General features: G+C 41.1%; 1 pseudogene; it reads left to right on the forward strand.

Annotated features, from left to right (window-relative positions):
* The first annotated feature begins 7,285 nt into the window (after positions 1-7,285).
* LOC129491225 (adenylyl cyclase-associated protein 1-like) lies at positions 7,286-8,940 on the forward strand (annotated as a pseudogene).
* The last annotated feature ends 297 nt before the right edge of the window (positions 8,941-9,237 follow it).

The following is a 9,237-nucleotide window of genomic DNA, read 5'->3' on the forward strand; positions in this document are numbered from 1 at the left end:
GAGGGAGCTGGGCCTCTCCTCACAAGAGAAGGGTCTTCCTCAATGTGCGAGATTGAGAAGCACCAATACCTCCTGCAGAGGCACTGACAGCTGGAGCCTGGCTGCTGTATTCCCTGCCTCACAGGCAGCTGCTCTCAAAAGGCAGGGTGGCATGGAGCTTAGTACTAGACCTTTGCTTCACCACTTACTAGCTGTGTGACCTTGGGCATTTTCAGTAGAAAATCTCTCAGGATTTCTATTTCCTCATCTTTAAAATGAGCATAAAATAGTATTGCTTTCATGGGGATATTGTGAAAATTAAATAAAATAATGTGAAGCATTTAGAGTCATGTTTGGAGAAAAGTGCTCATCAAGTATTATTAATAGATATTAGTATTGCTGTTATCATCATCATCATCGTCGTCATCATCTCCCCCTGGATTTCTTGGTCTGACACATAGTTGACTTGAGTTGTGGATAATTGAAGGTGAGCTAAGAGTGGATCCAAAGAAGGTTGAGAATTCATGCATGAGCTGCAAGCACTTAAGGTTTATTGCCACAGACAATGACCACATCTTCTGACACCAGTCTGGCCCTGAATGCCTGGGACAGGAGCATTTTCGTCATTTTTCAATAATCTTTGTAAATGTAATCCCTCTATATATTGGCTCTATTTGAGCTGAAGTGGCCCAAAGAGTTCATGAGGGAAGCAAGAAGGGCAAGTGAAACATTTTTAGGGAGAGAAGAAATTAGAGAGCCTTCTATACTTTTCGTGCTCCTGCAGTTTGAGGTGTAGATTAGATATTTGTTATTTTTTGGCCATCCAACAACAGAAGCCTCTTCCTGCTTGCAGGTAATGCTCTGTTGTGTGGTGCTTGGTAGGAGACAGGGCTCTGCCTCCAGCCTCAGAATGTGTAGTGATTGGCTAACCCTTTTCTACCCCCTGGAGGCTGGGGTATGGGCCTGTGACCTAGGCTCAGCTAACTGGATATTCCTGCAAAGAATTTTGAATTTCCAGTAAGTGAAGGCAAGAGACAGGGATGGGTTAGGCAGGGAGCTGAGTCCAATGGCAGGGCAGTGGTGTGGTGTTAATGTTGGCTGTGTTAGTGAGTGTTAGTTGAGCTCAACTTAACAAGCAGCTACCGAGGGGACAGAGGTGAATGCAGATCAGTTCCCAGCCAGATAAGAAGACAGACAGGCAAGTGGGGAATTGTGAGAATATGCTCAGTGTTGAGAGAGGTGCACAAATGATGCTGGGGGCAGGATGGGGGGAAGGACATGGGAATGGAGGAGTAGTGGAGACCTATAGGAGCAGGGGCCTTAGCTGTGGGGATGAGGAATAGTAGAGTTGGTAGGGAAGTGTGGGGAACAAAAGCAATTCCGTGTGGCTAGAGGTGCAAATTGGAGTTTCAGGACATAGAGACATAAGCAAAGGTCAAGTCACAGTGAGCCTTATAAGCAGGATGACTGTGTCATTTATTGTCCAAATTAAGGAATTGTGTGTGTGTGTGTGTGTGTGTGTGTGTGTGAAATCAAACTTTTAATTTTGAGATAATTGTAGAGCCATAAGCAGTTGTAAAAAATAATGTAGAGATATCCTGTGTACCCTTTACTTAGCTTCCCTCAGTGATAATAACATCATCGAGCAAAGCTATTATACAATATCTCAACCAGGAAATTAACATTGATATAGTGAAGGTAGAACATTTGCATCACTGCAAGCATCCCTCAGGTTGCCCTTGTGTAGCCACACTCACTTTCCTCCTACTTACCCTCTCCTTAACCCCTCACAACCATTAATCTGTTCTCTATTTCCACAATTTTGACATTTTAAAAATGTCATATGAGTAGAGTCATTACATTTAAAAATGTCTTATGAATGGAGTGTAACCTTTTAGGATTGACTTTTTTCATCTAGAATAATTATTTGGAGATTTATCCAGGTTTTTGCATGTATCCGTGGTTCATTCCTTTATATTGCTGGGTAGTATTCTATGGTATAGATGTCTGACTGTCTGTTTAACTATTCACCATTGGGCATCTGGACTGTTTCTAAGCTTTGGCTACTATGACTACAGCTACTGTGAATATTTATGTACAGAGTTTTGTGTAAACATAAGTCTTCCTTTCCCTGGAATAAATGCTAAGGAGTGAAATTACTATGTCTTATGGTAGTTCTATGCTTAGTTTTTTGAGAAATTACCAAATCATTTTCCACAGGCTGCATGGTCAGGAGTAATGCTCCCTGGGAGGCAGGCACAGGCACTGGGGGAGCCCTGCCCCAGCCTGCAGCTGCTGCCATCCTTGCTGAGTGGCTCCCATGGGGGCCCATTCCCTCCTTATCATCAGCTTTAGATTTACAGTCTGGCATGGAGGCAGCTGACTCAGGGTGGGGCTCAGTTTGGTCCCTTGCTGCTAGGGAAGCTGGGAGAGAGAGCTCCTCTCGTGAGAGGGCCCAATTCACACAGTGGGGGATTCCCCAAATTCAGCTCATGGGTGCTAGGCAGCTAGAAAGAATGATGACTGTCATTATATCCCCCTCTAGGGTGGGACGAAGTCCGCAATCTCTGAATAACCAATTAGGTTGAAATGATGAAACTTCTGGAAGGAAGAGCATAACTTAAGTGTGTGAGGGACAATAATAATTTTTTATTTCTCTATCTATTAAAAAAGTGTGTAGATATTTATTGAACGTCTACTACGTACAGAGTAATGAGGGGACAGGGTCCTGTGTTCATCTTTCCTTCTTATCAGGAACTGGGCTACGAATACCTTTCTGCAATTTTCTTTATGCTTATGACATTCTCTGCCCCAGCATAAATTACAGGAATGATCTCTCTTCAGAAAATATAAATTTCCCTGGCATCCATAGTCTTTTTGAAATTCTGGTCCAATGTCGATTTATATGCACTAAATTATTAAACTCTGTTTATTCAGATTGCCAGTGGACTCCTGGCACATTCTCTTTCATACAGAGGGGAGAAGGGGCTTTCTTTCGGTGAACATGCTAGCATGGAAATCTCACAACAATCAGAGGAGGACATAGACACCACAGATGTGTGCAAGTTGTCAGATTCAGAATCAAAATGGAGTCACTTCTGTTAAAACAAAACAAAACAACAACAATAACAACAACAAACTCTGACAAGTAGAGCTAAAAAAACTATAAAGAGAGGGTTTTCATGCACAAATGCCTGATAATAAAAACTATCACAAAAGGTTCTACAAAAATCAAAACATTGCACAGAGGTTATCACAACCTTACACAAAAGATAATTCTGCAGAGACACCTGCTCATCAACTGCCTGTCCAAACTCAGAGTGGTGTCACCATTGTTATTGATCCTTGTAGCCAAGGGTGATCATCTCAGAACAATTATGTAATCCTCCTCATTTTTCCTTTAAAACCATTTGTCTTCCCTTACTTTCCTGAATACACACATAGTTTATGATGGTATGTGTATTCCCATTGCAATACCCTATTCCCAAATAAATATTATTTTCTTTTAGAGGGCTTCTCTCTGTTGGTTATTTAGGTTGACAGAGGCAAAGAGCCTGGAGATGTTGGATACTTTCAAAGTAACAATAAAAAGGAACGAAGACAGAAATGGAATTTGCTAACAGGCGGTCAGTATGAAAATTCACAATCTTAATTCAGACATGCAAATATGTACCTTATTTTTTCTTAAGTGAGTGGCTGATAGACTCCCTTTTCAGAAAAAGAACTAAATGTACTAGTTGAAGGCACCTTAGCAGAACTGATTTTAAATGTGTCAATTGTAGATTTAAACTCAGCCAGTTCAAGGCTATTCCATTTCCTCATCAGTTCCTTCCCACCCAGTGTTACTGGAAAGGGGTCCTGATCTAGACCCCAAGAAAGGGTTCTTGGATCTCATGCAAGAAAGAATTCGGGGTGAGTCCTGTTTCACTTTAAAAGATGGTTTGCTTTATTTTATGTGCTTTTTCTGTGTTTTCACATTTTTTTTTTCCTTTTGGGACATCCTTTCAATCTTCATTAGCTTTTATTCTTTATATATAAAATTTTGTATATTCTTTTGGTTGAATTCTTTATCTGTTTTATTCTTGTGAGCCTATTTCGGTTTTGTCCACAGTCCTACATGCCATTTTTATAGTTAGAGGAATTGTCTTGCAACTTTCTAGGTCCTAAGTGAAAGCAGAAATCCTGGTCAGACATGATGGTTCAAGCCTATAACCGTAGCACTTTGGGAGGCCAAGGCAGGAGGATTGCTTGAGACCAAGAGTTAGTTTTAGGCCAGCTTGGACAACATAGTGGGACCCCATCTCTACAAAAAAAAAAAAAAAATTAGCCAGGCATTGTGGTGTGTGCTTGTAGTCCCAGCTACTCAGGAGGCTGGGGTGAGAGGATGGCTTAAGCCCAGGAGGTTGAAGCTGCTGTGAGCTACGAGTGTGCCACTGCACTCCAGCTAGGGTGACAGAGTGATACCCTGTCTCAAAAAACAAAAAACAAGAAAACCAAAATAAAATAAAATAAAATAAAATAAAATAAAATAAAATAAAATAAAATAAATCTCCCAAATATTAGAGTCTCCTTAATCAACTCTATGTAGGTATAATTTTTATATAATGAGGTGCATCCACTTAAAGTGTACAGTTTCACTTTTTGCAGCTGTATACACACCAATGAAGCCAGTGCTGCAATCCAGATACAAAACATTTCTATCACCACCCAAAGTTCCTTCCTACCCCTTTGCATTCCATCCTAGCCCCAGGCAATCAGTGACCTGCTTTTTGTTATTATAGATTAGTTTATATTTTCTAGAATTTTACATAAATGGAATGATATAGTATATACTTTTTTGAGTATGATTATCTTCATTCTGCATATTATTTTTGAAATTCATCCATGTTGCTATATGTTATCAGTAGTCCATTTGTTTTTATTGCTGAGTAGAATTCCATTCTATAGATACACCATATTTTGCTTATGTATTCACTTATTGATGGACATTTGGGTTATTTCCAGTTTGGGGAAATTTTAAATAAAGGTGCTATAAATATTTGTGACATGTCTTTCTGTGAAGAGGTTTTAGTTTCTCTTGGGAAATTATCTGGGAGTGGAGTGGCTGGATTGTATGGTAAATGAATGTTCAAGTTTGAAACATTCATAAAGAATTTCTTAAAGCGGTTTTACCATTTTACACAACACCAGCAGAGTATAGGAGTTTCAAGCGCTTCACATCCTAGCTTACACTGGGTATTGTGAACATTTTTAATTTTGCTTTTTTAATTTTAGCTATTCTCGTTGTGGTTTTTATTTGCTTTTCCCCCAGACTAATAATATTTAGCATCTTTTTGTGTGCCTAGAATTGCACCAGCTTACTGCCTTAAGAGAAGCTCCAGGACATGGTGAAAAGAGAACAATCCTGAGTGGAGCCTGGTGGTATCTCTGCTTATTTGTAAGTTGTTGAAGTTTATTTTCAAATATTTGTTCATTTTCATATTGTTTTGATTAACTTTATATTAAGTTGTAAAAGTTATTTATATATTCTGGATACAAGTACTTTTTCAGATATAAGAATAGAAAATATTTTCTTCGATTCTGTGACTTGCCTTTTTTTAACCAGTGTATTTTGGAGATAAAAGATTTTTATAAAGTCCAACTTATCAACATTTTGCTTTATGTTTCATGCTTTTCTGGCCCCAAGTAACGTTTGCTTATTCCCAGGTTGCAACAATTTTTTCACGTGTTTTCTAATAGAAATTAGGTTTTGTGTATGGCATGAGACAAGAGTTGGTTTTTACATAAATATCAAATCACACTAGTGTTATTTGTTGAAAAGTCTTACTTTGCTCTATTGAATTGCCTTGGCAATGTTGTTGAAAATCAATTGATCGATAATTCTTTCAGAAAAAAATGGAGGGCCAGGGACTGGATTGAACTTCCTCTCTGAAGCAAAAAACCCCAAGCAAACAGAAAAATATAGACAAGACAGATGAAATAAGACACTGTACATCAGGCAACAAAGGACAATGTTCTCTGGAAGACAGAAGAGATACAAGGTGAGGCCTAGAATTGCACCAGCTTACTGCCTTAAGAGAGGCTCCAGGACATGGTGCAAAGAGAACAACCCCGAGTGGAGCCTGGTGGTATCTCTGCACTTGAGGACATGGAGCTGCTAGTCCAGGGAGGCCAAGGTGGCTAGAGTTCACAGGGCAGAGCACCGAAGAGGAGGGAGTGGCACAGAGAAAGAACCTGGTAACGGACAGGGGGATCTCCCTCAAGTACAGACGTACCTCAGAGACACTGTGGGTTCAGTTCCAGGCCCCAGCAATAAGGCACATATCACAATAAAGTGAGTTGCACAATTTTTTTGTCTTTCTAGTGTATATAAATATTTATACTATACCATAGTCTATTATGGTGAGTCACCAATAGATTATGGTAGAGTATAAACGTAACGTAGCTAGTCACCAGGCTAGCTCACCCATAATCTATTATGGCAGACTACGGTATAGTATAAACATAATATTTACATACACTACACAAATAGCATGATGTATGAAAAATGTACATGCCTTAATTTAAAAATACTTTATTGCTAAAAATTGCTAATGATCATCTTAGTTTTTAAAGAGTCATCATCTTGTTCCTGGTAGAAGGTCTTGCCCCAATGTTGTTGGCTGCTGACTGGTTAGAGTGGTGGTCGCTGAAAGTTGGTGTGACCATGGCAATTTCTTAAAATAAGAAAACAGTGAAGTTTACTGCATGGGTTGACTCTTCTTTTTATGAAAAATTTCTCTGTCACATGAAATGCTGATTGATAACATTTTACCCACAACAGACTTTCTCTCAAATTTGGACTCAATCCTCTCAAACCCTGCTGCTGCTTTGTCAACTGAGTTTACGTAATATCCTAAATCCTTTGTTGTCATTTCAACAATATTCACAGCATCTTCGCCAGGAGCAGAGTCCATCTGAAGAAACCACTTTCTCTATTTACCTATAAGACGCAATTCCTCATCTGCTCAAGTTTTATCATGAGGTTGCAGCAATTCAGTCCCATCTTCAGGCTTCACTTCTAATTCTAGTTCTCTCGCTATTTCCATTACATCTGCAGTTACTTCCTCCACTGAAATCTTGAACCCCTCAAAGTCATCCATGAGGGTTCGAATTAACTCCTTTCAAACTCCTATTAATGTTGATATTTGACCTTCTCCCATGAATCATGAATGTTCTTAAGGGAATCTTAAGTAAATTTTCTTTTTGGGAGATATTGACAAGCTGATTCTACAGTTTATATGGAAATACAAAAGACTTAGGAGAGCGGCTGATCGCAGTCCGGAGGTGAGGCAGAACTCTGAGGTGGTCCATTATGGCTGACATGCAAAATCTGGTAGAAAGATTGGAGAGGGCAGTGGGCCGCCTGGAGGCAGTATCTCATACCTCTGACATGCACCGTGGGTATGCAGACAGTCCTTCAAAAGTAGGAGCAGCTCCATATGTGCAGGCATTTGACTCGCTGCTTGCTGGTCCTGTGGCAGAGTACTTGAAGATCAGTAAAGAGATTGGGGGAGACATGCAGAAACATGCGGAGATGGTCCACACAGGTTTGAAGTTGGAGCGAGCTCTGTTGGTTACAGCTTCTCAGTGTCAACAACCAGCAGATAATAAGCTTTCTGACCTGTTGGCACCCATCTCAGAGCAGATCAAAGAAGTGATAACCTTTCGGGAGAAGAACTGAGGCAGCAAGTTGTTTAATCACCTGTCAGCTGTTAGCGAAAGTATCCAGGCCCTGGGCTGGGTGGCTATGGCTCCCAAGCCTGGCCCTTATGTGAAATAAATGAATGATCTGCTATGTTTTATACAAACCGAGTCCTCAAAGAGCACAAAGATGTGGATAAGAAGCATGTAGACTGGGTCAAAGCTTATTTAAGTATATGGACAGAGCTGCAGGCTTGCATTAAGGAGTTCCATACCACCAGACTGGCCTGGGGCAAAACGGGTCCTGTGGGAAAAGAACTGAGTGGACTGCCATCTGGACCCTCTGCCGGATCAGGTCCTCCTCCCCCTCCACCAGGCTCCCCTCCTCCCCCAGTCTCTACCAGTTCAGGCTCAGATGAGTCCGCTTCCCACTCAGCACTGTTTATGCAGATTAACCAGGGGGAGAGCATCACACATGCCCTGAAACATTGTCTGATGACATGAAGACTCACAAGAACCCTGCCCTGAAGGCTCAGAGTGGTCCACTACGCAGTGGCCCCAAGCCATTCTCTGCACCTAAACCCCAAACCAGCCCATCCCCCAAACCAGCCACAAAGAAGGAGCCAGCTATACTTGAACTGGAGGGCAAGAAGTGGAGAGTGGAAAATCAGGAAAATGTTTCCAACCTGGTGATTGAGGACACAGAGCTGAAACAGGTGGCTTACATATACAAGTGTGTCAACACGACATTGCAAATCAAGGGCAAAATTAACTCCATTACAGTAGATAACTGTAAGAAACTTGGTCTGGTATTCAATGACGTGGTGGGCATTGTGGAGATAATCAACAGTGGGGATGTCAAAGTTCGGGTAAAGGGGAAAGTGCCAACCATATCCATCGACAAAACAGATGGCTGCCATGCTTACCTGAGCAAGAATTCCCTGGATTGTGAAATAGTCAGTGCCAAATCTCCCGAGACGAACATCCTTATTCCTACAGAAGGCAGTGACTTTAATGAATTCCCAGTTTCTGAGCAGTTCAAGACCCTTTGGAATGGGCAGAAGTTGGTCACCACAGTGACAGAAATTGCTGGATAAGCGAAGTGCCACTGGGTTCTTTGCCCTCCCTTCACACCATGGGATAAATCTGTATCAAGACGGTTCTTTTCTAGATTTCCTCTACCTTTTTGCTCTTAAAATTGCTTCTCTGCTCTGAGAAGCACAGCTACCTACCTTCACTGAAATATGCCTCAGGCTGAAATTTGGGGTGGGAGAGCAGGTCTCTTGGTCTTCTGCAGGAAGGTGCAGCTTTTCCATTATCAGCTCAACCACGCCGCCAGTCCATTCTTAAGGAACTGCCGACTAGGACTGATGATGCATTTTTAGCTTTGAGCTTTTGGGGGTTATTCTACCAACCAACAAACAGTCCATTGGAAAGAAAACAGTCCCAGGAATAAACAGATCAGAATGTTCACACTGGTTAATGTTTTTTTAACAACGAGCATGAAGGTAGCAGAAGCTGGTGTGTTTCCAGATGGTTCTTCTAACCAAACTAATTTTTCACTGTTGACAAGTG

The sequence above is a fragment of the Symphalangus syndactylus genome, chromosome 10 (genome assembly GCF_028878055.3).
Source record: "Symphalangus syndactylus isolate Jambi chromosome 10, NHGRI_mSymSyn1-v2.1_pri, whole genome shotgun sequence".
Taxonomy (NCBI): Eukaryota; Metazoa; Chordata; class Mammalia; order Primates; family Hylobatidae; genus Symphalangus; species Symphalangus syndactylus.